At 41.7% G+C, this 26,499-nt stretch overlaps 1 long non-coding RNA gene across 1 annotated transcript in view; it reads left to right on the forward strand.

Annotated features, from left to right (window-relative positions):
* LOC148225221 (uncharacterized) overlaps positions 1 to 5,060 on the forward strand; it is a 44,665-nt gene extending 39,605 nt beyond the window's left edge. Inside the window, exons 2-4 of the long non-coding RNA XR_015803199.1 lie at positions 1,822 to 1,953; positions 3,618 to 3,722; positions 4,771 to 5,060. This is a non-coding gene — a long non-coding RNA (uncharacterized LOC148225221). The remainder of the gene's footprint in view (positions 1 to 1,821; positions 1,954 to 3,617; positions 3,723 to 4,770) is intronic.
* The last annotated feature ends 21,439 nt before the right edge of the window (positions 5,061 to 26,499 follow it).

The following is a 26,499-nucleotide window of genomic DNA, read 5'->3' on the forward strand; positions in this document are numbered from 1 at the left end:
TTTACGTGAGTGAGTATGTGCATAATAATGCAATCCAGAACACATACACTGCAATCTTTGAGTACAGCTATTGCCATGTGGCTGGAAGTTGATATACCTCTCACAGGATGCACCAGGCATCACAACATTTATTTTTCGAGTGCTGCACTCAGTGACAAATTAGGAAAGAACTGGTCTTGGTTCCAGTCTGGCCATCCTTAAAGATATGGTTCTCCCCATCTAGAACACGAAAATTGACAGTGTCTCCTATGACTTGTTGCCCTTTGAAAGTGTTGCACTTGACGTAGGGCATGAGAAATGTAGGAAAGAAAGGAAAGTTGGGAAATAATTCCTTTAAATTATTTTTAGAAAGCATGGGGCTGAATTGCCAACTTTGATGTCTTTTCATAGGACAGGCATCTCTGAAGGTGCAGGAAGTGCATCTGCCCAGTGAGAGGAGAGAGAATCAGAACTGATGGAGAGTTGTACCACCTCCGTGCAGCTTTGCATGTCTTCTTTCCAAAGGGAAACTCTTGTACCTCTGCCTGTTGAAGGGCAAGCCTGCAGGTGCAGATGTAGAGAGACATCCACACTCTCAGTCAGCAGAGCATTCAATGCCCTCCTGAAGGCAAGCTGTCATTTTTTGTGTTCAGAGTGAATGAACTAATGTGAGGACTTCATTGTGTTCCTGCAGAGCATGTAGTCCATTTGAGGGCATTTGTTTCACACCCTGATAAATGGCATGGGGATGTGATAAAATAGTTAAGGGTACAAGACCACATGGGACAGCTTGGGAGCGCAGTGCAGAGTGAAAGGAATCAAAATTAGTGCAGCCTAATACATAGCAGCTTGTGGGGAATACCTCTACCCCAAACCTTGGAGACAGCTGATAGCAGTAGAACAAAACAGAGCCATGCTAAGGATCTACTGCTCAGGTTTGATCCTGGGACTTCTTACACTTGTTTCTTAGGAAGCATATCTGTAGCATTCACTTCAGGCCTTGTCTAAGCCTCTCTGTCTTAGACATTTCACAAACCAGGGTAATATCACTGTCTGCACCTCAGACTGGAGATGACCTTCTGCCAGCCAGATGTGAAAGCATTTGAGACACAGAATTGTCTGCTCTTTTTCTGACCCTCCATGAGGATGTGCTATGCTTGTGTATGGGGTCTCCTTGTTAAGGCTACTCTTGGGTCTGGTGTCTCAGTTTTTTTATAACACATTTGAGACAAGTTAAAGACTTATTTTGAGAGCTTTCTCTTTAAACATGGAAGAAAAACCTCCTTTAAAGCATCTCATGGTGGGGCCAAAGCAGGGGTAGAACTTCTCTTTTACATTCTCTTACATTCTCTGGTCTTACCAGAAGTCAGGCAAATTTAAAAATTACTTCAAGATTACTTAAACACCTATTTTCTAAGAGTCTTGAGTTATTCAGCTTTGAACACTTATTATGACTTGTCAAAATCAAACTCTTACCCTGCAAGATATTTACAGCCCAGTCCAGATTGATCTTGAATGTGTCCAGGGATAGGATATCTAAAACCTCTCAGTCAACTTGTACAAATATTTCACCAAACTCATCACAATTTGTTTTTCCTTATATCTAGTCTGAATCTATGCAGTCTTTTAGTCTACAGACATTACATCTTGGCTAATCACAACAGGCCCTATTACTAAAGATCTGTCCCCATCTTTCTTCTAAGCCTTCTTTTAAGTATTGGTCTTCTTGGAGCCTTCACTTCTCCAGGCTGAACAGTCCTAACTCTCTCAACCTGTATTTGTAGGAGAGGTATTCCAGCCCTCTGATCATTTTTATGGACTCCTCTGGATTCATTCTGGCAGGTCCATGTCTTTCCTGTGCTGATGACTGTGGACACAGCACTCCAGGTGGGGTCTCAAGAGACCAGAGCAGAAGGGAAGAACCACCTCCTTCAATCTGCTGGCCACGCTTCTGTTGCTCCAGATCAGGACAAGGTTGGTTTTCTGGGCTACAGATGCACATTGTCTGTTGTTTACTTCCAAACTGGAGAGCTGTCAGCTTCACTGCTGATCCTGGCAACTGAGGTGACATTTATCCTTTGTCTTCCCTTGCTCGTTTCCCTAGAGTTACAAATCCTCTCTTTTCCATAAAAGCTCCTTTTATCTTCCCTCCCTGATGTTGCAGCAGCCAACAGCAGCCAGCCTGAAGTCCTGCTCTCCAAAGATATCCTTGTTGTCTCTTTGGCTCAGGTGTGGTGCAGTGGTCTCCTGGAACAGGTGTCCCACTACAGACATCTCCAGCCTGCCTACCCATCTGCTCCCAGCTGGCCAGCCAGTTTCCCTGCTGCAATATTGTTTAGCTGCAAGATGCTCTGACTCCCTCCTTAATGTGTTTGATAACTGGCACAAGTCATCTGACACCCCAAACTACCAAGATCACTTGCTGCTAATCTGCCTCAGAAAAGGCTGAATTTGACTGCCCTTGCCCTAACCCTATGCTGTATTCTAGTCAACCTGTTCTGGGGGATTTTGTATTTTTTTCTTCATTAAAGTTCAAAGAAATTAAAGAGGAAAGGTTGTTCTCTGAAAAGGCTGACAGCCAGTCTCATGGGCATAGTCCAAAAGTACTTTGTACACCAGCAGTTCTATTACTTACACATTTAATGAATGAACAAAGGTTACATGGTTTCAGATTTCCCAACCATAACCCTTTCTGGGAACACAAAGTCAAATTTTAGTCTTTGGTAGGTCACTAACCCCCCACAGAAGTCAATGCATTTGGAAATGGGACTAGCATTTGACCTACCTCCTATGATTGCTTTTAATTAACTTCTCAGATATTATGTTCATGTGCATTTCTGTATTTAAATACACATCTAAAAAGCAGAAGAATACAAAAGTAACTTCAGGGGAAAAATACTCTTTCTATGCTTCTGCAAATCTGAAGAAACACTGGACATGTGCTCATCAATAACTTCAGACTCTTTAAGCAAATTGGCTCCTTTCAATGTTACTCAAGCTTCCCTAATGAATGATGATTTGCTTACGTATTACTTGGCAGTGAGCTAACAAGGCCCCGTTAAACAAAATGCATGTTAATATTGTCTTAAGAAATGGTTTTTACAGTCCACTGTAATTATTCTGAATTAGCTCTGCAGAGAAAACTTGAGGAAATACATGTTCGATGGAATAGGATATAATGCATGCATCTTTGTGCAACACATGTATGGAGATACCTCAAGGGAGATTCTGTCAGTTCAGTAACATGCCCTCACATAAGAATAGGAAAGTTCTCAAATCTCTAGGGCTCCTATACTGCCATTTATTTTCCATCAGCAGTACATATCTGTGTAGATCCTGGCACTACATGTTTGTAAATGTGTGTGTGTGTTTAAGATAATAAAGGGGGGGGGGGGGGGAAGTGTCGCTCTCCAAAGACCTCCACCTTTAGAAGGGGCAAATAACTGGTCGTGAGGTTTTGAGTGACTCTTGAGATCTGTCGTGTACCACCCTTCAGGACACGTATTTCCAGTTATTTCTGATCACCCTGTTTGGTAGCTTTCATGTTTTTTCATGCTTTGCCTCAAGGGAAAAGATTATTCAACTATTAGGTCATCTTGTACAACTGCTTTTCTTTCTCAAGAGTTCTCTTTTTACAGAAAGGTATTCCAGCTGAGATTCCTAAAGGATGAGATACTGTTGATAAGATTACAGCCGAAGCCAGCATGACCTGACACTGTGTCACACCATAAAAATAAAATAAGGTAAATTTCTTCTGCAGCTTTTCTATATTGCACCTTTTTAGAGATTTCCTAATAGATAAAAGGGGAAAGGTTTTTTTCTCTGCCTTTCCAGTGTTTGCATTCACACAAATAGTTTTGTACCGTTAGCTGTAGTGGCAACAAAGCTACAACACAGAGGCTAATTCTGGGAGAAAAAAATTAAGTCTATTTTAAATGTATGGGTTTGTCATTCAAAGTTCTGAATTAGAAAACCCCTTTATCATCAAGTGAACATAACATTGCCAAAAGGTTCATTCTTGATCTGGTGTTTAACCTCACAGCAGCACCACTTTACCCCATGATAGCTTTAATGTTCAAACACTAAGAAGAATCTTGCAGTGATGCTTCAGGGTGTGGGAGGTATTCAGTAGGTGCCATTCCTCACTCTGTGTTGATAGGATATCAAAGTACAAAACGTAAACTCATTTTAATGAGCTCCTATTGACTTTGGAGCTTGGATAACCACAACTACTGGGTATGTTGTGGTCGGGCACCCATGATTTAGGAGGCAATACTGCAATCAAATTTGGTTTATTTCTTTGCCAGTTACTACACTCTGGTTGCACTGTCATGGAATTAGCTGGTTCTGTGTGTTTTGTAGCTCCTCCTACTATTATCTGTCTCCTTGGGGTGGGTGTGAGCTCTGGACAGGTGCTAGCACTGAAATGTCCATGCATTCTTCCCCCAGTTCTCCCATGGCTCATATCTCCACACTGCTTTCTACTGCAAGAAAACATGGGTGTGCAGGCTGGCTGGTCTTCAAGCTGATCAGTCAGCAGCTTGTTGGGGGTTGAGTTTTTTGTTGTTTTGTTTTTTTTTTTTATTTTCTCCCTTTTCTCTCTGTGGAATTTTTCCCATTGTAATACTAAGAGTCTGTTAGCTACACCTAGCTCACATGGCTAGTAGGTTTCTCTCGCAGGGGGCGGGAGGGGATGGTGGAAGAGGGAAAACACCGCGATATCCAGGCAGCAGGTAAAGGAGAGGTTTGGGAGTCACTGGCTCTCTTTCTCGCTCGTTTTGCTCGGAAAAGGACGGTAAGGACGATCGCTAGGAAAAACTTCGCCTTGCCACGCCAGCGCCGGGAGCTGCCTTCCTTGGCTGTGGGATCCCGCAACCTCCCTGCTCGGACGCTCTCTCCTGCATCTCCTGCCATCTTCAGACATCCTTTTGGAGCATCGGGACCGACACTGCTCCGGGATCCGTGAGCAGCGTCTTCCCTCCGCCCTTCCCATGTGGGACCCAGCCGCTATCACCGCAGCGCCCCTGCAGCCCCGTGGGATCCCCGCGCCGCCTCCCTGACAGCTGGGACGGAGACTGCACCGCAGGGGAAAGGTGTCCACAGCCGAGAGAACTGGGCACTGCGTTTTCTGCTCTCTTGCTGTTAATCTCGTAGTTATTGTTGTTGTGTTTTGTTGGCCTTGTTACATATATATATATATATATATATATATCGGTAAAGAACTGTTGTTCCTACTCCTCATATCTTTGCCTGAGAGCCCCTTAATTTCAAAATTATAGTAAAGTGAAGGGAGAGGGGTTTATACTCTCCCTTTCAAAGAGAGGCTCCTGTCTCTTTTAGCAGATACCTCTCTTTCAAACCAAGACACAGGTACTCTTTCCAATAAACCTGCTCTGCTGACCTAAAAACCAAAAAGCGTTTCTTATCAGCCACAGATTTGCCTTTGTCCTACAGGTGGTTCCCAGTGCTGGGTGGTGATCCATCACCTGTGAATCATTCTTTCCCAGCTGGTGTCACTGTCTGTGGCTCCACCCATTGTGTTGGTAGTGGCTTTTCGTGGGTGCAGGTGCACACTGTGATTACTCCATCACATCCTGTTAGTCTTGGATCAGAGAAGGTTATGTAGAAGCTTCTTCTGAGAGCCTGGATGGACAGACAGACAGACAGACACAGAGAAGACACTGCATGAACAGCTAAAGTTGTTTTCCTGATACCTGACTATGGGTAAAATTTTAAGTACTTCTCAGTGCCCTTAGGGCACTATTAGACCTTAATAGCCCAGATTAGATTCACTTATGCCTCTCCCACACCCTCTGCCAGTGGATCCAGAAGATCAGGCACAGTTCTGAGCCTTTGGTTCTTGTCTGACCTATATTGTGGGTATGCTTGCACTCAGTGCTGTCTCTGACTGTTCACCTGGTTGGACCTCTAGGTCTGCCTCCTGCTCCTTGTGACTCTGAAATGTCCTCTGGACCTGATCCTTTAGCTTTCCCTGTAAGGAGTTGTTATTTTAACCATATTATTCCTGCCCTGTGGGGTGGCACCACTCTAGGTGGTGATGGCATTTCTTGCCCTGGGATCACTGCTGGGCTCTGGCTTGTCCTCTATTGTGAAGCAACCTTTCTCTTGCTAATCTCTGATGAGGTCAGAGGCTTTGTCAGAAATACTCATTTGAAATTAGGGTAAGGCATTATTTTGTGCGCTGTTTGGTTATCTAATTTTCATGCCTCTTGTTCAGAAAAACCACAAGTTATGCTTATCATAAAGCAATATTTAGTCTCCACTCATCCCATATACAATAGGTACAAGCCTCTGGAACTCAAAGCAAACACTGATGAAGATGATGGCTTATCAAGTTTGGAGGTGTTGCCAAGGTTAAGTGAGGAGCTGTCACTGTGCTTGTTCAGCTTAGCAAAGGCTGAGTGGAGAGCTCGTTGGAGTCTATGACTCTAAGGAGACAACAGGGAGGGAGGTGCTGATCTTCTCCCTCTGGTGACCAGGGAGAGGACATGAGGAGATGGAAGGAAGCTGCATCAGGGGAAGTTCAGATTGAACATTAGGAAAAGCTTCTTCACGGAGAAGATGATTGGGTGCTGGAGCAGAGTCCCCAGGGAAGTGGTTGTGGCCCCAAGCCTGACAGAGTTCAAATAGTGCCTTGATTATACTGTCATATATTTTACTATTAGTTTGTCCTATGAGGAGCAGGGAATTGGGCTGAATGATCCTTATGGGTCCCTTCCCATTTGAGATACATTATGATTTACAAAGCCCAGAACACTTCCTACTGGCTTTATGAAGGCATTGCTATTATAGGAACAAGGCATTCCCATGAGGGAAATGAACAGTATGGAAGGCTACATTTGCTGATCCAACTCTAATCATCATTTTAGAAAGACAGTGCAATTTGCAGTCGGTTGGGCATGGGGAAGTAATGCTGCTTGATGAGTTGGCAGGACTTGTATGTTCTTTTCCCAGTTTTGTCTGCTTGCTGATGGATCAGCTGTGCTGCTGAATAGACAGCGTGGCCTCTGATCACGAGTGGAACAGCCCAAAAGAAGATGTGCTGTTGCAAGCTGATTAGAGAATTGGAAAAATGATGTTTCACTGACTTATACACAGGGCCTCTGTAATCTTGATAAAGTAGTCAATTCCCTGGACTGTAGAAAGAGTTGAGCCCCTAAGTGAGCTATTTGTAGATCTAAGCTATTAATAGCTATCATCAGCTAAGACAGACTGGGTCAAGGAGCTCTCTTCTCCTCCACCCATGAATTCACAGCCATAGCTTGGAACATGCTGTAATTGCCCGTCATTGCATAGGTAGCAAATTACTGAGCACCTTAAATAAAGAAGAAAGAAAACAGCATGCAGCATCACAAGTTAATCTATAAACCATGATGGCCTTTGTGCCTACAGAAGGGCACCACATTTCAGGGGTACAGGGAACTTTTCTTGAATGTTCAGTAGGCACTTCATGGATATAAAAATTGAGTTAGGGGTCTCCTGAATGAGAAACATGGCAGTGGCCATGTCTCAAGAGACAACCTAAACTTTAACCCATATCTAAGTGGTACCCAAGTCATCTGAGAGCTGTGGAGTTGTGGTTTCCTATAGTTTTTGTTTTGTAGTGTGTTATCTGCTTTCTCATTAGATGGAAAATCCCACCGTTTTCCCAGAACTAGATAGAGTTCAGGAAGTTTCATTCTTTGCACCTATCTAGGACAACCATGCTGTATCCTTTTCAGTGGGGGAATTAATGAGGGTTTTCTTCTCACTATCAGCTGGCCTATTTTCCTTGTTGGAGCAACTGAAGATTTCTGAAGCTGCCATGTGTTTGTTACATTGGACTGGCAGGCTGGTAGGATCGAAGGTTGCTGGGAGGAGACAGAGTCAAGTTATGCATACACATAAACACACACCCAGTGCACAATTGCAGTAACCTCATTGCCTTAGGAAACCAAGCTGCAAGTAGCATGAGGTATGGTAGGACTATATGAAAAATGTTATTTTCCTCAAATAGCAAGGGAGTCACAGAAGTGTGGATACCTGGTGGTTCAATGACATCTGAACATGGACATACAAAGAGAGAGAAAATAAAACCACCTGAAAAATATACCCAGGTCACTAAGGTATTTTTGACATGTGAGTGTGCTTGTAATACAGTGTACACACACAGCTGTACTGAGCAATGGGCATAATTAAGATATATTTCTTTAAAAATAGTAGAATTGTTTTTATTCTCCTTGCAGAAATACATCACAACATTTTCAAGGCTGATGGTGGAATTCCATTTATAAACCTACCTAGTGGAATATTGTCTCGACTGTAGAGGACAAAAAGTCACTCTGCAGTGTTTTCTTTCAAAAGAAAAGAAATCCATTCAAAACAACCATCAAGCTAGGGCCAGGGTTTTTGTTCGATTTGTCCCAAACAGCCCCTTGCAGATGTTTATGAGCTACATTTGTCTCTGCTCCTTGTTTCACGTGGAAAAAGATGCTGTGGCTGCCCCTCTGGCCTCTACACGGTCATAATGGTCACACTACGGTTACAGAATTCCCCACTGTGTGGATGGTCGATTAACGTAAGAAGCTGCTCTCAATGCTAAAGTTTTGCTTCATGATAAAGCTATTTTTGGGTGAGTTGCTCCTCCATAGGGAATTCCTCCTCAGCGTTCAATATGCTTCAGTGATGTAGGAATTAGGTGTCAGGTGAAATCCTGTCTGATGTAACTGTAAATTGCCGAGTTTAGGTTGTAGATGGCAAGAATCAGCTACTTAAATTAATTGTGACATGTACAATACTTGGTAGATAATGAAATAATTACTCATAACAGCAAAGATGGCAGCGTTTAGTTCTGAATTATATCTATAGAGCTATTTATTTCCTTTAAAGTTTAAGTACTGAAAGCATTAAGTACTTGTGCACAGTTCAGTTCAGTGTAGACACTTCTGAAAGTCGCTATAAATATATTTACCTCTCCAAATTTGAGTGAGCCTCTGGCAAGTGCGAAATATTGTCAAGTCTGTTTTGCATTCTCTCAATGTTTTGATGTCTGGCTTCTGCTTTATGCTACCACAGAGTTGGCAAGGCACAGACAAAGCATTTTTCCCAGCTCCCAACTATATCATAAACTCCACAGGCTTATAAAGCAGTGTTTATTCTGGTGGCATTCCCTAATGCTGCAAGTATAAAGATATGCCTAACAGAGAAAATAAATTTTTTTGGTACAAATAACTGCTAATAGAAAAATTTTTACTGTACTGTGGTAGAACATTGCCAAGGGCTAAATGGCCACAGATTGCAATTTTTCTTGCAGAAAAGCTGCTTTGAACTATGCATGACAATGTGACTCCATGCTTGGGACTGCTTGAACTGAGCAGTGATCTAGCCATATTCCCCAGAAAACATTTCTTTTCATGGCCTGCACTCCAAACCTGGCCTTCACAGAGAGCAAGAAAAAGAAATAGCATAGCAGCATCTACAAAATGTTCCTGGTACTTGTCCTACAACTTAATTAACTCTGTGCAGGACGTGATAAAGTTTCTGTGTGGAAGATGACAGGGATCGTCCCCAGGTCCCAGGGATGAGTACCTTTTCCTTCTCCATTTCCTCCCTGTGTCTACTCAGACACATTTGTATCTGATATTGCAAGCCACAAACATTCAAAACTCTGTTTCAGAAATAGTGTGATTGGTTTTAGTAATAAGGTCATCTTAATAAATATGATTTTGCTTCTTTGCTTTCTGGTGTTGCGCCTACAGATCACCACCTTTTATGGGGTTTTTAAAATTCTTTCTCATTGATTTATTTGCCAGTTATTTCAATACCAATTTTTAAAGATTTCATGCAACACCAATGGGCATGACATATTCCTTAAAGTACATAGATTGGAATTCTCTGTTAAACCAAGTCAGAGGATTTAAGAAAGATACAAAATACACATTCACACTAGAATGACTGTTGTCCAAACTATTACTTATAAGCATGTCGTAAGTAAAATACGACCAGTCCAATGATTAGCAAAAGCACAAGCTCAACAGCATGCATCAGACACGCTTCACAGAAGGATGCCAGACAGCAGGACAGAAAACAAACCAATCCCTTATCAGGTGATGCCCTTAGAGAAGAGCTTCATGACCCTGGAGTGAAGTGAATACTGAATACCCCTGAAAAACTACAAGGTTGCAGGAAAGGTAAGGAAATAATGCTCTAGCAATCAAAAGTCCTTAAAGAAAATTTGGCATAGCCAACATAAAAAAAGATTGATTCAGAGCTGGGTTCTGCCTTCATATGCTACAAGCTGTCTTAAGTCAAGATGTAATTTGTACCCTCTTAGAGTCACTCATCTCAGTTGAACTATAGTTTGAGATTTAATATGGAAGTTTTAGTGGTTTGTACCACTTGAATTAATGCTTTTTCATAGCTGGGCAACTGACTGGTGCTTCTGCAAGGCTCCAATCCTGAGAATAAAAACTCGAGTCTCACAGGCTGTGTTTCAGCCCTTAGAACACCTCAGCCCTCATTTGCCTGCTGTCCTTTCTCAAGCTGGACTTCCTGGAGAAGCCATGATAGGAAAGAATCTCTACTGTCCCAGAACTCTACAGCTCAGAGCAAGACCACCAACACCCAACAAATGTGCCTGCCTCACCACAAATGCTTTCAGCAAGAAGCCAGGTAAGGACTAAATTTCCTCATTGAGGTGAGCAGGGCTATTGGGGAGTCCTGTGCAAGAATCATAAGCATTCTTTATTCCTAAATCATATGCCTTGGGTTCTTGGAAGCAAATTATTGGTCTGTGCTGGTATGTAAATATCATTTAATCAACAACTGAGACTTCTATTTTTTTATTTAAAAATTCGGGCCTTGTAATGAACTATAATGATTCACTTTTCTGGTAAAAGTCTCAAGTAGCATCCTTAAAAGTTCCCAAAAATCTTGTGAGGTAAGCAATAATGTCTGCCTCTACAAATGGGCACGTTTTGCTCTGGAAAGGCAAGAGGCAAATTCCATATAGACAATTGGAACCTCATGGCACCCATAAACTTTGGCAAACATGAACTATAATAATTTGCCCACAATGGGAATGTGGGTTGACTGTTGTTCAGTTTCCCAAGTGTTTTGCCTGCTAGCCATATTCTTTAGCCACTGGCTCTTTGCCTGGAGTGTCTGAGTGCTGTGGTCAAGGTGTGCTGCAGGCTACTGCAAGTTTGTGAGACATGGGCTCTGACTCAAGGCAGCCTGGCTTTTGTTTGTTTTCTTCCTCAGATGGTTTTTTCCCTGGTCTCTGGTTATATCTAGGCAGTGAACACAGTAAAATTTAGTTCTCCTAGTAAAAGTTACACTGGACTGAAAACACTAGCTTTTTTTCTGTGTCTCTTCATTTTCCAGCATCTATAAAACCAGAATATTAAAATACAGCAGATGTTGATCAAGCATTTCTACAGACTTAAAGCTACACTTCCATAACCATCTATTGCTTCTGGAATGAGAAACTGGAATATGAGTGTTCTGTAAAGGCAGTAAGGCCCATGTGAGCTGTTTAAAGAGCGAGTGCCTTGTCAAGATGTTTAGTGGGGAAAGCTTATGTACACTGAGGGTCTCTGCAGTCATCCCATCTCTTGAAGTTTGTGGTCTTAGCACTGGCTCTGATATAATTTGGGAATATTTGCTTTTGGTTTTGGCAAGCATGTTTGCTAAGTCCATTTTACTTGACTTCTTGCAAAGTAGTGTGTATGCACTGTCTCCTTATGCTCTTTGTACCATGGTCAGCATCTGATTTCTTCTAAGAGGGCATCAAGGAACTCGACTAGTTACCACATTTATACACAGGAATATTTGAGGGGAGTTTTATTTCTCCAGACACAAATGCTAATCCATTCATTGAATGCATTTACAAAAAAAACCCCCAAACCAACTCCCAAAACCAAAAGAACAGGAAATTATTTTTGTGCCAAGGTGAATATAAGAACTGTTGGTGAATTTGATTACTTTTTTCCCTTAAAAAGCTGATAGTATCTACAGAGCATGTTTAATATGTCTAAAGCAGACTCTTAGAGGATTTTCTTTTCCTCATCTTTTTTCTGCATGCAATGTGCTGTGTACTTTTCAGGCACCGCTCTTGTCTGTACAGACTGAGTCATCCATTGAGGGAATAGAAATCATGTTCCCATGCTGAGTCATGCTGGCCAAATGCAGAGTATCAAGCACCAAAAAATGAAGAGAAGCCTCTGCCTCAAAGAGCTTTTGGATGTGGAATGTGTCTTAACTATTACAAACATTTGTTGAGCAATCCTGACAAATCTGTAAAATTCATTACTATCTTGAGAGTAGGAAAAGGAGTACTTCCAAAAACAGATGAACTAAAGAAACCTAATTTCCTACAATCTGTTTCATTAAAGAAATATGTAGAAGTCCTGTATTAATCTAATAAATAATTAAAATCTATTTGTTTTTCATTTCTTTGGTTTGAAGAGGATGAGAAATTCGGTGGAAATCTCTTTCACTACGAAACATTTATCTCTCTCTGATATACTGTCTAGCACCCAACAGGACTGTTTTGTCTCAGAAGCCAGGTTAAAAGAATCTTTTATTTTTGGGATCTAGCAGTCACCAAACTAGAAGCAGTGCCTGAAGGGTTAGTAGTAGCAGGGACAGAAACTTAGGAAGATCCCATAATGTCTAACGTGTTGAAAGAGAAAGCAATAGAGGAAGTCAAGGGTGATTAAGTTATTTGCCTGCATGTGAAACACTTCAATTCTCCTATAAGCACACCTAGGATTGCATCGCCTGATAAAGCAGTTTTATTCAGGGTCAAATGCAGCCTGGCAGCTTACAGAGTAGCTTCGTGTTTGAATACACACAATGAGACATTAGACTCATTTGTTTGGTTATGAAACAGCCAAAAGCATGCTTAGGTGCTTGAGTTCAGGCATCGATGATTGTTTGCATGCTCTTGGTTTGGGTTTGATTGTACAGAACTGCAGTAAACAGCTTCTGAATAACTTCTGAACTTGAGCCCTGCTATGAGGTAGGATGGGTCCAAAGTCTCACATAGTCTTTCTGTCCACTAACAGTGCAGTTCATATGTGACTGAACTTGTATCTGGGCAAGATATGAGATTAAGGGGAGCAATGTATGGTAAGCCTCTTCCTCCAGGAATGGAGTAAATTTCAGCTCATGATTCTAACCAGAACACTATGGATACAGTAATTTGACTGGTGCTGTTCAGCCTGTACTAATGAGCTTTGCAAGGATGGCTTGAAACACCCTGCTCCAGACTGCACAGGAACCCTGCAAAGAGTTTGGAGGAAAGGCTCCATTCATAGAGAGCAGCAGCACCACTAGAGGTTTTTATTTTAAGGAGCAACAGTTCCACTTCACAAGTTTGTAGGTGATCTAGCAAACAATACATTAAATATATCTATGAAATTTGTTTCTGGTAAAATAATATCAGTAACCTGATATCCTGTGGGGGGGCTCTGGAAGTTTGAAAATTACAAAGCTTGGGCTCATCTAGAATGAGCAATTTCTGATTGATTCAAAATTGCACTTAAAATTGGGGAACTTAAAAATTCTCCACAACTGATTTTCCTTTTCTTTTCTTGCTCCTCCCAAGGCTTTTCTTTTCCACACTTCCAAACACAGCAATTTTAAACTACACAGTAGAGGCTAGGCCCTTCGCCACTGTGGGAAGCATTGAATGAGAGACACTTCTGAGACTTCACCACCAGCTGCACCACATTTAATCTAGCAAGGCTCCTGATAAATATATATGTGCTTTAAATGAAATAACAGCTTTGATAAATAAGTAAACAAAACCCCCAACCCTGTAGATAGTGGGAACTGTACTCTTTCCTTGCTTGTGAGTATAAGCTCAGCCCTCTGAGGCTAGAGAAGAGCTAGCAGAGCTGCCTGCTTGGCAGCAGCTGCCAGCTACCCCAAATGGCTCAGCATGCTGGGAACATCCATGGTAGCCAGCCTCATGCAAAAGGGCTCTCTGCCTGCACAGACCTGCCCAGCTGTTTGAGTGTGTGCTCTGCCAGTGCCAGCAGTACCGCCCAGACTCCCGTCATTAGCCTAAGGTCATCAGTACATTTCTCTGCATGGGAGTGTCTGCATTTTATGTATCACTATGGCTTGTCTGGGTGTGTGTGTGTATTTGTTTGTGTGCTTGCTCTGTAATGATCCAACCTATCTCACATGTATATTTAAAAGCATTTTTTAAAAAGAGGGTAGATATCATTATCTAAAGGAAAGCCAAGTGCAGGGTCAGAGGTTATGCCCTTTGCTGAAGGATGCAGAGCAGAGACATGCGGTGGGGCACCAGGTTTCTCACACAAAGCCTACAGACTTTACTAAGCCACGTTACTTTTTTTGCCTCTTCTATGTAGGAAGCATTCTGAATTGTAGATTATCTAACATGTATTCATGCTGTTGTGCTTCAGAAAGCCCTGTGGCAAAGGAGAGGAAATTCTGTTTCTTTACCTAAGAGCCTTTACTACTTCTGGTGTTACTGACAGCAAGACTTAAGTTCAGCAACAATTTACATCGACTTAAGCCTGAACAACAACCAACTGCTACCAAGAGCACTCAGTGCATCCTTCAGCAAATGTATGACACAGTGACCAGCCAAGTCCAGCTACATTCATTTCCAGTGAGCAAAGCAGATGGTCAGGGACCCAATTATGACCTCAAACACTAAATCAGAGTTCTGCAGATTACCTGATCCAACAATTAGTCCAGCACTTTGCTTTGCTGTGGGTTTGTTCACAATGATCACTCTTTCTTGAAATTATAAGTCTTGTTTATTGTGGCAGAGTTTACTGAATAGCAGGACGTTTGGCAATTTTCAGGTTTGGAATATTTTTCCTTCAGAACAATGAAGAAAGAATCACTTCTGGAAGCAACATATTTTGTCCATAAGATGTTTTATTTAGCCACATTATTCAAAGAAGTCTAGAAATAAAATTTATTTTTAACCAATAAATTAAATAATTTCAACTTCAAAATGTCTGAACAGACAGGAAATATTTTTTTTATTTTTTTTTTAACTAAACACGATTTCTGGAATCAGCATGCATCAGTATGGCCTACTCTGTGATTCTCGTAGAAACTAGAATTTACATGACAAATGTGCTCACCCTTCAAAGTAGACTATAAACTCAGAGAACCAATTGAATAAATCACTTTGCAAGAGACAAATACTTTCCTTTTGTCCTTTTTTTAGACTACAACTCCCTAGGGCAGGGATAGTCTTTATTTTATACCATCTATCAGGCTAACCCACTCTGGAAACTTAAGAAGTAATAGTTTCCACCAGACTTGATTCACATCATAAAAATCAGCTTGTGCCCTCTAGTTGACACCTCTGTGTTGGACAGGAATTGAGCAGATATTCAGCCTGGATGTTGTTTAATTTCAAGTGGGGTTAGTGAGATAATATGATGTAGACTGCAGGATTTTCTCGTTAGAATAACAAGTTTGGGTTTTTTTATTCATTTCTCAACTCTTAACCACATGTTCACATCTCATTGTAGATTGTGGATTGCAAGCCATATATGAAACTAGAGCAGTCAAAGAACCTATGTGTATTTTTGTGATATATGACATGAGATAATTCTAACACCTGTGTCATTCCTGTGTAGTCATTGAACACCATTCTGTTATAGCAAAAATACCTAAAAGAGGTTTTTTTCCCCTCTTGTTTTTTTTTTTTTATGTCATAAAGACAGATAAGCTTGAAAAAAACTCTATTACTTCTCCTTCCCTTTCTGCCTCCCCTGCAAAGTCAGTTAAATACTTGATTCATGAGGCTATAGTTTGATGAATTTGGTTTCTTATAGTGGTACTAGCAGACAGGCAGGGCAGAAAATGTGCTTTCTATGTTGCCATATGCTTTGCTTTTCCATAGCAAAGCAAAAGATCAAATGCTGTCATCTTTCTTTCTCTGTCATTGTAAATTATTCTGAGGAATCTGATGCTGGAGATTAAGGAAGGTCAATCCACAAATGTTCATGGTCCTGAATATTGTCATCTTTTGTGAGACTTCTCTAGAATCTGTGGAAGCCATGTATGTGCCTATAGAGGCTGGTCTCTTTTTGTAGTGCTGTCCAAAATTGCAGTGGTTCTGCACATGGATGGACTTATGGACAGGTTCGATAAGTTCTTCGAGGACCACATTCCTCAGATAACTTGTCAGCATATTGTTCCTGCAATTTGTTGGAACATAAGATCAAGAGCTTGTCGCTTGGCTCTGTAAATCAGCAGCTTAAATGTAGACTGAGGTGTTGAACATGCTTTCCTTATTTTGCTCTTTGTTATGCAGTGTTTTCCTAATGTTATGCACATATGGTACAAAGCAGAGATTTACATATTCAGTGTTGCTACCATAGTGTTCCACACCAGAGGCAGGATTCCAAAGCTTTTACTCATGGTGAGCAGGTCCCTCCTCCATGAATAATGCCTTGGAGATCAGGGAAGCTCCTAGTGAAATGAAGCATTACTTAACACATGGCTAAGCTTTAGAGCCTTTCCTTGTAGCATTAGGGACAAATATTAGAGTCTCTTCCCCTCCTGTACCTCTGGATCGATGTAATCTCACACAGATCCTGGGTAGGTTTGTGTAATGTGGGAATAAAGTCAACAGCCAGAAACACATGGGCAGCAGCCAAATCAGGGGAACTCAACCCAAATTATCACCCACCTCTATAGATATCTCAGAGATCTGTCGGTCCCCATGCAGCCAAAACTCCACAAGTATTTTTAGTAGCTGGACAGAATATGTGTCCCATTCCATGAGCTCAGGGAGAGAGCAGCTCATGAGTTGACACTGGAAAAGCCTTCTCTGCTGTTTAAAAATACTCCAGTAGTATAAAGGCTGTTCACTCCCCAGGGGAAGGAGAAGAGGTGTTCTCTATGTGTAAATGCCTTTCAAAGCTGGAGAACAGTGCCTAAGGACTGCCATTTCTGCTTGCTTAATTAAGGGGAGAGAGGCTGTACAGTGTCAAACTAAAATCATGACATCTCCCTCCATCCCAAACAACCCCAATGGCTGCTGTGGTGTTACACCTTTCCTGAGTGAAGAGTTGTGTTTGTGTCCCAGTATTTATCAACCCTCAATGAACTTGAGCTCTTTTATAAATAGCTCACATACATCAACACATCCTATGGCAATGTCCTTCCTAGCAAAGCTGGGCACTGAGGGGAAAACTGCAACTTTGGTGAAATTAGGTTCTTGCAGAGTGAGGGCTATGGGGCCTGCAGGAGATGGCCAGTGACTTCTGCTCTTCTGGGCTGAGTGTCAGCAGAGCAAGTTTCTCAATATCCTGGCCCTGTCTCCAGCAAAACTAGTGCCTGTTGGCAATGCCATTGCTATTTGGGTGGGAGGTAGTCATAATATTAGGCCCAGATTTACAAAGACACTGCAGAATTTAATTTGTAAACTAAAGAAAATCTCTGTGTTGACTATGAAGTCTAATCTGCCAGCTTTGAGTAGAGTGAATTGGTGAAACATTGGAAGAGAACTTGCCAAACTTGTTATACTTGTTCTGTGAATAACAAGAGGCTTTCAATTTCCCATACTCTTATTCTGACGAATTTTACAAGCACTAAAGTAAACAAATGCCTTTCCTAGAGAAATGCTGCTATTTAAAACACTCAGGCTGGATTTTTGTTTTAAAATAGAAAGAAAGCAAATACATCATTCCACTCTGATTACCAAGAGCAGTGAATTTTCTGTGTTTTGGACCTGCCTAGAGGTACATATTCAATCACTATGCAGCAAATTCCACCTGAGTTCATTGCCCTCTTTCATACTGGGCTCCAAGTAAGTCTGAGTGGGCTTCACATCATGGGCAAAAGGGAGGGCTGAAGAATTTACACCAGTTCAAGCCATGGAGTTTCCTGCTCAAGTCTTCTTGCTCTTCCCTCCACCTTGACCCATACATACAAACAAGTGGCCTCCCCCAAGGTTTTACCCTCATTTTAATCCCTTCTAGAAAGTGAAGTGTCAGATGTTCATATTAATGTAGAGGTTAACCAGCCTGTGGTAAGATCTCCTGGCTGGACTGGATTGATTTATACTGCTCTTGTCACCACACCAGTAATTAAGAGTGAACAGAGCAGTAATGCCAGTGCTGTATCCCATCAACCTGGACATCTTTCTATTTCAGGGAAGAACCTTCACTTAAGAAGTGACAGTCCAGCTGGTCCCTGAAACAGAAAACGCCCCTTTGCAGATACCAAACCAAAATCATGGTGGAATGTGAAGATTTTAAGAACATTCAGCATTCCTGATGCCCTCCCTGGATGTAAAGCACCATGTGGTTATTGAGTTGTTATTCTTAAAACTTGTTTAGGTATTTGTGCTACATGTTATCCCCATTTTACATAGGGAAGGTTAGTCTTACACAGACTTCCAGCTTTTGAAGCTCTGGCTCCTACTTCAGCATCTAATTTTTCAGGCCACACATAAAAATTTACTTCCTTTGGGACAGACTTTTTTCCCTTTTTGCACTAGTAAGCTGCATAGGTATCCCCGAAAGGCAGTGACAGGGATCCCAGTTGTATTTTTGAGACATTTTCATTGTAATTCTTATTTCCCCTTACTTCCTTCTCCATACTCAGGTAAGACTTTTTATGGTCAATCTTCTTCTTTCAATTGAAAAACAAACGCAACCTCCTTGTTTTCCTTTCCTGAGGAAAGTCTTTGTGAGCCAGCAGCTGACTCCAAGGAAGCCCTCTGACTTCTGTGTGGGCTTGCTCAAGTAGACCTGGCTTCTGTTACACTTTATGTTAGCTTTAGGGTGAGATGCAGAGATAAAAACAAAGGTCAGGAGCAGATCTGTGAATGACAAACATCAGAATCATGGAGCACATATGCCTCTGCCACGAGCTGTAACAACACTGGTAACCTTGGACCACACAGATGTCCAGAGTTTAAGACAGTCTCTTTAAACTCACCAAAAAAAGCCTGGAGAGTTTTTCAGACACACTGCTGTATGCTCCAATTCAAATAAGGTCACAGTGTTGCACTCTCTAAACCTGTCATTATTCCTGTGGCACTAGAAAGGACATCAAGGACACATTTCAACTGTTTCAAGTCAGGCAGTCACAGCTTCTTGCCAGCCCCCAATTTTTTAGTTAGGAAGAAAGATTCATACAGTCATTCCATCTATTGATCTCCCATCCCTGTTAACTAATTTTAACCAAATACCATGGAAGAGCGAGGACCTCCCAGGCCTTGTGAAATCACGTGGTAGGTACAGAGGAGATGCTGCAAGCTTCTGCAGTTGTTGTATCACCATCAGTCCATGTGGCCAATTACCAGGGATACATCTCCATACCAGCTGTCTCTAATCCAGCTGGTGTTGGGGAGCACAGGAGTGTACTGCAGATGACAGGCCACAAAGGCAGCAAGCAAAATCATTTGTAGAAAAGCAGTCCACAGTAATTCCACTGCTGGGAGGTCCAGGCATTTGTTTCCTGCTCCTTTCCAGAAGAAGCGTTTCTATATTATGCAACCATATAGAAAACAGGCAAGATTTTAAACAACTCATCCATTTGCAGACTTATTAATTCCCACAAGACCCTCATCTCAAATTAATAGATTGGGCAAGGCACATAATGAAAAAGCAGTCAGGCAAATAAGCCAGAAAAGCCAAAGTATTGGTTTGCATGAGCAAGTGCTGGCTGGATAAGCAAGGGCTAGGCAATGTAGCATGAACCCATGAAGGAAGAACATTATTGAAGTTTAAATTGATAAAACCTTGAGGAAGCTTGAGTCATTGGTGATAAATTTCTATCGTCAGAGGAAATTAGACTTAAAGGAAAAGGAGTTGGTTTAAAATATATTTAAAGTATCAAATTGCATGTATTTATGCTGAAATCGCTTTCCCACTCCCACAGACTGGGAATAGAAGTTGTGGTCCACACTCACCCCTTTGAAAACTGCAACATCAGTTGTTTTACAGTCAAATAAGCAGTGAGGTCAGGAAAGGAAGAAAGTCTGGAAAAGTTAATGTTCTTGCACTGGGTCTTATTTTTTAAATGAATTGGGTCTCTAGTTCTGCAGAAGTGGCTGGGAAAGGAAGTAATGCATGAAATCAAATGACGAGGAGCTTGTAAGTTTGGGGAGCAGCTTACGAAAATAGGATGATGGAGAATGTGAAGTAACCTATCTGATCTGCCTCATTTCAGAAAAAAAATGGCAGGAGGTAGGTCTCTTTATCCTCATATATCCCTGGGCTCTTTTATGGTATGCTTTCTATTACACCAGGATATTGTGTTCTTGCCAGCAGTGCAGGATATCATACAGTGGTAGCTGGGGGTCTGATGGAGCTGGGAGTGTGCACACGGAATTGATTAGAAGTTCACATCCTCTTGCCGTCAAGTCACATGGGGATTTTAAAGACTGACTCTGAGTTTGGAGAAGAGGAAGCCAGAGAGACAGCTATATCTTAATTACCTCTGGAAGGTTTACTGAAATGCTGTAAGAATTGCTCATCTGTCTGAACAGAAAGGAAGTACTGCCATCAAAGTTGTTGGGAGCTCAAGAAGTAAATACCAAAGAGCTGAGATCAAATAGATATCCTAAGGTATGTTGGGGATCATGCTATAAATAGGAAGGAAGAACAAGCTCAGAGCATTCAAGCAGCCCCTCACAACCCGTTTTTGTAGCCATGTTTTGACAGCACATAAAATGTGATCATTTGGTTTGTGGGCTAACTTTGTCCTAACAGAGTTGCAGCACCTGATTTCTGTGGATGCAGTGGCCAGCCCAGGTTCCCACCATGCCAGCCTGCTGATGGGTACCACTGGAATGGCTCCCTGAAGAGCTGCCTGGATGCTTTTAGCCTGCTCTTTTCATTACAGGTCCTATGACTGTTGTTTACTTTGCAGTATCACTGGGTAATGGGAAGTGCTTGGCATTCTCATCCCATTGCCATTTCCATATCAAGTGGTTTTCTAGGTAACCAGTGAAAGACTGGGTCTGTTTACATTCTTTGTTTGGGGTCAGCCCAGTTAGGAAGCCTCAAAGACTGAAGTTCTAGGTCTTGTCTTGCCTTTTAAAGATTAAAATTCCTATTTCTGTGAGAACTACAATATTTCATTGTTTCTCTTTTTTTTTTCTAGAAACTGCAGATTGTGTGCAAGCACTTGTAAAGGCATTTTGGTATGGATCAGGAGCTCACTTCTGAGGCTGATTCTCCTCATGCTATGGGTTTTGGGTGCAAAACCTGTGCTTCTTCCAAAAAGAGATAAGCTGAAAGATGTGCTCCAGGGGCATATGTAGAATACCCCAATGAATAGTAGACATTCAGTCCACAAGATCACAAGAGGCAGTCTGAACTAAAATGCCCAGAAACACATGCAGTACGATGACAGGGGCTTATGTTGCAGCTGTTTTGCTTCACAAATTCAATCCTCTAACACCAAGTCACTTACCCAAATATCAGTCTTAAATATTGTACCTTACTATGTTGGCTGAACTGCCTTAAGGCCTTCCTCAGGGGCATTTACATTGGCTCCTCCTCATTTGAAAAGAAAGATGCCATTTCTGGAAAGTTGGGCACTATGTGACATCTCTGATTTCCAGAACATGCTCTTCTGCTCAGTCACATTTGTTGATGCTCTCTAACATGCTGCAATAAACTTTTACCTGAGAAAGATTTTGAAAGTTATAGGTATGACAGAGCAAAAAAGTCAGCTGTTTACCTGTCCATGTCCAATGGGATTTGTTTCAATGTAGCTGTAATATTCTGGGATTTAGGTTACAGTAATCATATTGAATTGACCAGACTTTTCCACATATGTCTTTATTATTTAGCTATGCAGTGTTGAATGAAAGATGATAGAATTTTTTATAAAGCATTATGACTTGTTTTGCTGTAAATAAAAATTATCATCTACTCTGTGATTAAAACTCTTGGGGGACAAAACTTCAAAGCACTTGACAAAAAATGCTTTTCCCCTTCTCTTCAGTGACAGCTTTGCTATTTGGCTTAGTTTTCCAGTGGAAAATATGCAAGGTAATGATTTCAGTGGCATATATCTGGGATCCCAGAGAAAGAAGAAGCAAGGAAATGTCTATAAACATAAGGGTACTTACTAATTGGGATGGGAGAAAATAGCTGTTCCTTATTCACATTTTCTGGCTAGAAAGTAAAATTTACCTACTCAGATACTTTAGTTTTTGAATCTGTGTGCACTGAGATGAATAAGGAACAGAACTGCTGGCTTCAAAATATTGGGAAATACTATGACCACGTTCATGTAGGCCAATTGTGTAGGGAGTGTTCCCTGCACATTGTGCTAGATCATCAGCATTTTTCATTTATACAAACAGTCCCAGGCTAGACTGGCTAGCACTCTTCCATATACAGTTTGAGAGGCAGCAGAGGGCAAGGAGTGCTCCTTATAGGCAGTCTGAATGCAACCACATCCACATCAGTCTATGGGCTGAGAGACTTTAACATTTTGATGGATGCAATCTACTTTTTGACAATTCATTTGATACTGGAGAATGGCCCTGTAAAGTATAGTCAGCCTCTGTGTAGCTTTGTTTTAATTTGAGTAACATAGAGGAATTAATGTAGAAAAGTTAGTTAAGGTAGAGACACCTCCACGGTGCAAAACAAGGAATGGATACAAGGGAAGGCTGACTTATTTTGTATTTGCTAGCCTGTGTAAGGTCTGGCTGCTGCAGTTTTTCGGAAAAATCACAGTGTTGCAACTTCTTATCATTCCTATCTGTGTCTGCTTTGGATGCAAAGGGCAGGAGATGGCTGCATCTGAAGAAACCCCCATTAGCCACACCCTTGATGCAACTCACATTCTTTGAGCGTTTACTCAGGGCTACCAGCTTTCCTCACTCTCTCTGTGCCATGGATTTCTCAGCAGTACAAACACCTAAGGAGACAGTATTTTGAGCAACCACTTGCAGTATTTGCACGTGATACAGAACTTGGTGAGGGAGCTGGGAAGATGTGGGAAAGGGAAGGGAAGGGAAGGGAAGGGAAGGGAAGGGAAGGGAAGGGAAGGGAAGGGAAGGGAAGGGAAGGGAAGGGAAGGGAAGGGAAGGGAAGGGAAGGGAAGGGAAGGGAAGGGAAGGGAAGGGAAGGGAAGGGAAGGGAAGGGAAGGGAAGGGAAGGGAAGGGAAGGGAAGGGAAGGGAAGGGATAAACACAACCAATCCAAACCAACCATCACACCTGAGCTTGGCTTCATGGCCCTTTTACTCTTCCTAAGTCAGAGTTCATGGCATGGGCTTGTGCACTGTTGTCCCTATCTCTCTGTCACTGTGGACATACATGGGCTGTGACAGGCTATGCAGAGGGTCAGGAATTAGGTGAGCAAGGGCATTAAGTGCAGAACAGACAGTGAGAGTAATGCAATTAGCAGCATTAGTGCTCATAATCAGACACCTAGCATTACTACTCACCCATCCTGAATAACTATAGAGTGTGCTCTGATAGTGTCACCATGCACCAGCACAGGCTGGGGGCTGACCTGCTGGAAAAGAGCTCTGTGGAGAAGGCCCTGAGGATCCTGGTGGACAATAAGCTGCCCATGAACCATGTCCGTGAGAGTGGACCATATGAATGCATGTACATATCTGAAGGGAGGGTGTCAAGAGGATGGATCCAGGCTCTTCTCAGTGGTGCCAAGCAATAGGACAAAAGGCAATGGGCAGAAACTGATGCACAGGAAACTCCATCTGCGTTCTTTGCTGTGCAGATGACCCAGCAGATGGCCCACAACACATTCCCCAGAGTAGTTGTGGAGTCTCCTTCACTGGAAATATTCAAGAACAATCTGGATGCAATACTGTGTCATTTGCTCTAGGATGACCCTGCTTGAGCAGAGAGACTGGACCAAGTGACCCACTGTGGTCCCTTCCATTCTGTGATTCTGTGTTAGTTCTGCTTCCACTGACATCTCATTAATTGACAGCATGCTCAAACTATATTTGGTGCAATCATACAGAGTTGTATGATTTCTGATTGAATGAAGGAATATATGTACCATACTAACATCAAGGTGTAAGTCACCTCAACAAAGAAATAAGACAGGAGCTTGTTTTTGTGCAGGAAACTTGTACTGTTTAGTAACAAAGATTTTGTATATAATATACCTCATTTCATCATCCTTATGTTTTTATGTAATTACCCTCATGGACTGGTAAAACTAACTGAAGTAGAAATGCCTACTTTTGGTACTTGTTAAAGTTTGTGAAAAACTATAGTAGTCTCTACTTGAAGTTACAAACAACAAAATAACATGCTTTTAAACAGAGAGTGCATTCTACCCTTTGAAATTATCTCCTAGATGGCAAGGAGGTGCTATATTCCCCAGTAGTTCAGCAGAGATTTTGAGAGAGGGCAAACAGCTATATGGTGAGTAAATCTGAACACTTTTGTCAATACAGTGTAGTTATTCCTATAACTGATAATCTTGTTCAGTCTATGTTATCAGTTGCTATGTTTATCTTCAACACTGAAAATTTTGCCACACTTTTTTTTTGTTCTTGTAATTACTATAGATGTTAATCAAAATGCACAAAACTATTTTTTTATCTGCTTTATACTGGATAAAAATTGGAGGTCTCTTCGAAGAGAAGCCATAATTCAGAAAATAAGTGGCTCATACTTTCTCCCATGCAATGGGTGCAATCTTTGGGTGCTAAAAACCACTACAGCCACACAGGTGATTTTTTTTGTTGTTGCCTACTTTCATTACTGTATAAGCTAGTGCTGTGAATCCCTAACAGAGTTTAAATAACTTTAAAAGTCTGTTCCTGATTTAAGAGAATTTTGCTGAAAAATGCCACAGTGAAGTTGGCAACTGAGATGACAGATAAATCTAACACAGATATAAAAAAAATAAAGAACATGTAGGAATCCTCCTGAGATAACACCTTGGTCAATGTGTTAAAATACTGACTGTGCAATTTATTATAATTAAGGTTTAATTTCAACACTCATGTGTTTGTTGGTGTTGTCCTTTTTAAGTGCTATTATATACAAACAAACAAACAGACTGCTGGATTCTGCACCTGGGATGGAGCAACTTGGAATATATGGAGAAGCTGGTGAATGAGATGCTGGAAGGCAGTACCATGTAAAGGGACCTGGGGGTCCTGGTTGATGGCAGGCTGGATAAGAGTCAGCAGTGCCCTGGCTGCCAGGAGAACCAACCCTATCCTGGGGTGCATCAGGCACAGCATGGCCAGCTGGGCAAGGGAGGGGATTGTTCTTCTCTGCTCTGCACTGGGGCAGCCTCACCTTGAGTCCCGGGAACAGTTTTGGGTGCCACAATATAAGAAAGATCCAAAGCTATTAGAGAGAGCCCAAAGGAGAGCAACAAAGATGGTGAAAGGCCTTGAGGGGAAGCCATAAGAGGAAAGGCTGAGGTCGCTTGGTCTGTTCAGCCTGGAGGAGACTGAGGGGAGACCTCATTGCAGCTGAAACTTCCTCATGAACAGAAGAGGAGGGGCAGAGACTAATCTCCTCTCTGTGGTGACCAGCGACAGGACCTGAGGGACTGGCTTGGATTTGTGTCAGGGAAGGTTTGAGAAAAGGTTCTTCCCCCAGAGGGAAGAGGGTGGTTTGGCACTGGAACACGTCCCCGGGGAAGTGGTCACAGCCCCAAGCCTGACAGAGTTCAAGAAGCGTTTGGACAATTTTCTCAGGCACATGGTGTGAGTCTTGGGGTGTCCTGTGCAAGGCTAGGAGTTAGACCTGATGATCCTGATGAGTTCCTTCCAAATTCCTTCCAAATTCTGTGATTCTGTAAATAGTGTTAAGCAAAGAGAGAAAGATAATCTGTGTAAAAATGCATCCATTTGCATCAGGAACACTCTCTGGAAGTAGCATGATCCAAGGTTTAAATAAGCTCTTGAGTAACCTTAGCTCTGCCACTAACGCTCCGCCCAAGGCAAATTATTTTACATCTATAAAATAGAAATGATAGCTACTAACCTGCTTTACAGGAGATTTGCAAAGATTAATTAAAGTGTGTGCAGTATTTTCAACATGCAAAGTGCTATAAAGCTCTATGAATTTTTATCTCAGTCCTTGCTTTAAAACCTGAGTGAGGAGTCATACAATATAAACTACAATGCAAAATACAATGTTGACAGTCTCAAACATTATGCAAAATCTGAGCGGACTGGATTGTAAAACTCCGCTAATTCATCTCTATTTAATTTTTTCTCTTCCAGTAAAAAGCCTGCCCTTTAAAATCACTTTTGCAACTTGGAGAGAAGAGTAGCATTGCAACTGAGGAAAGGTTGCTGATAAATTTTTTTGAGGGGCAAATGCTGACCCATTCTCGGTGGAAAATGAAAAGCAACTTTTTTTGTGTGTGTGTGTAAGGAAAGCATCCAGCAGTAGGGATTTTTTTTTACTCTTGAGAGGATTTTGAAACTCTATTCTGTAGAGGGAATGTGGAAGAGATAGGAGAATTAATCCTGCTTATTCCACTGACAGGGAAATCAGTTATTCATCCTTTTCTAGTTACCTCT

The sequence above is a fragment of the Sturnus vulgaris genome, chromosome 1 (genome assembly GCF_052056855.1).
Source record: "Sturnus vulgaris isolate bStuVul1 chromosome 1, bStuVul1.hap1, whole genome shotgun sequence".
Lineage (NCBI taxonomy): Eukaryota > Metazoa > Chordata > Aves > Passeriformes > Sturnidae > Sturnus > Sturnus vulgaris.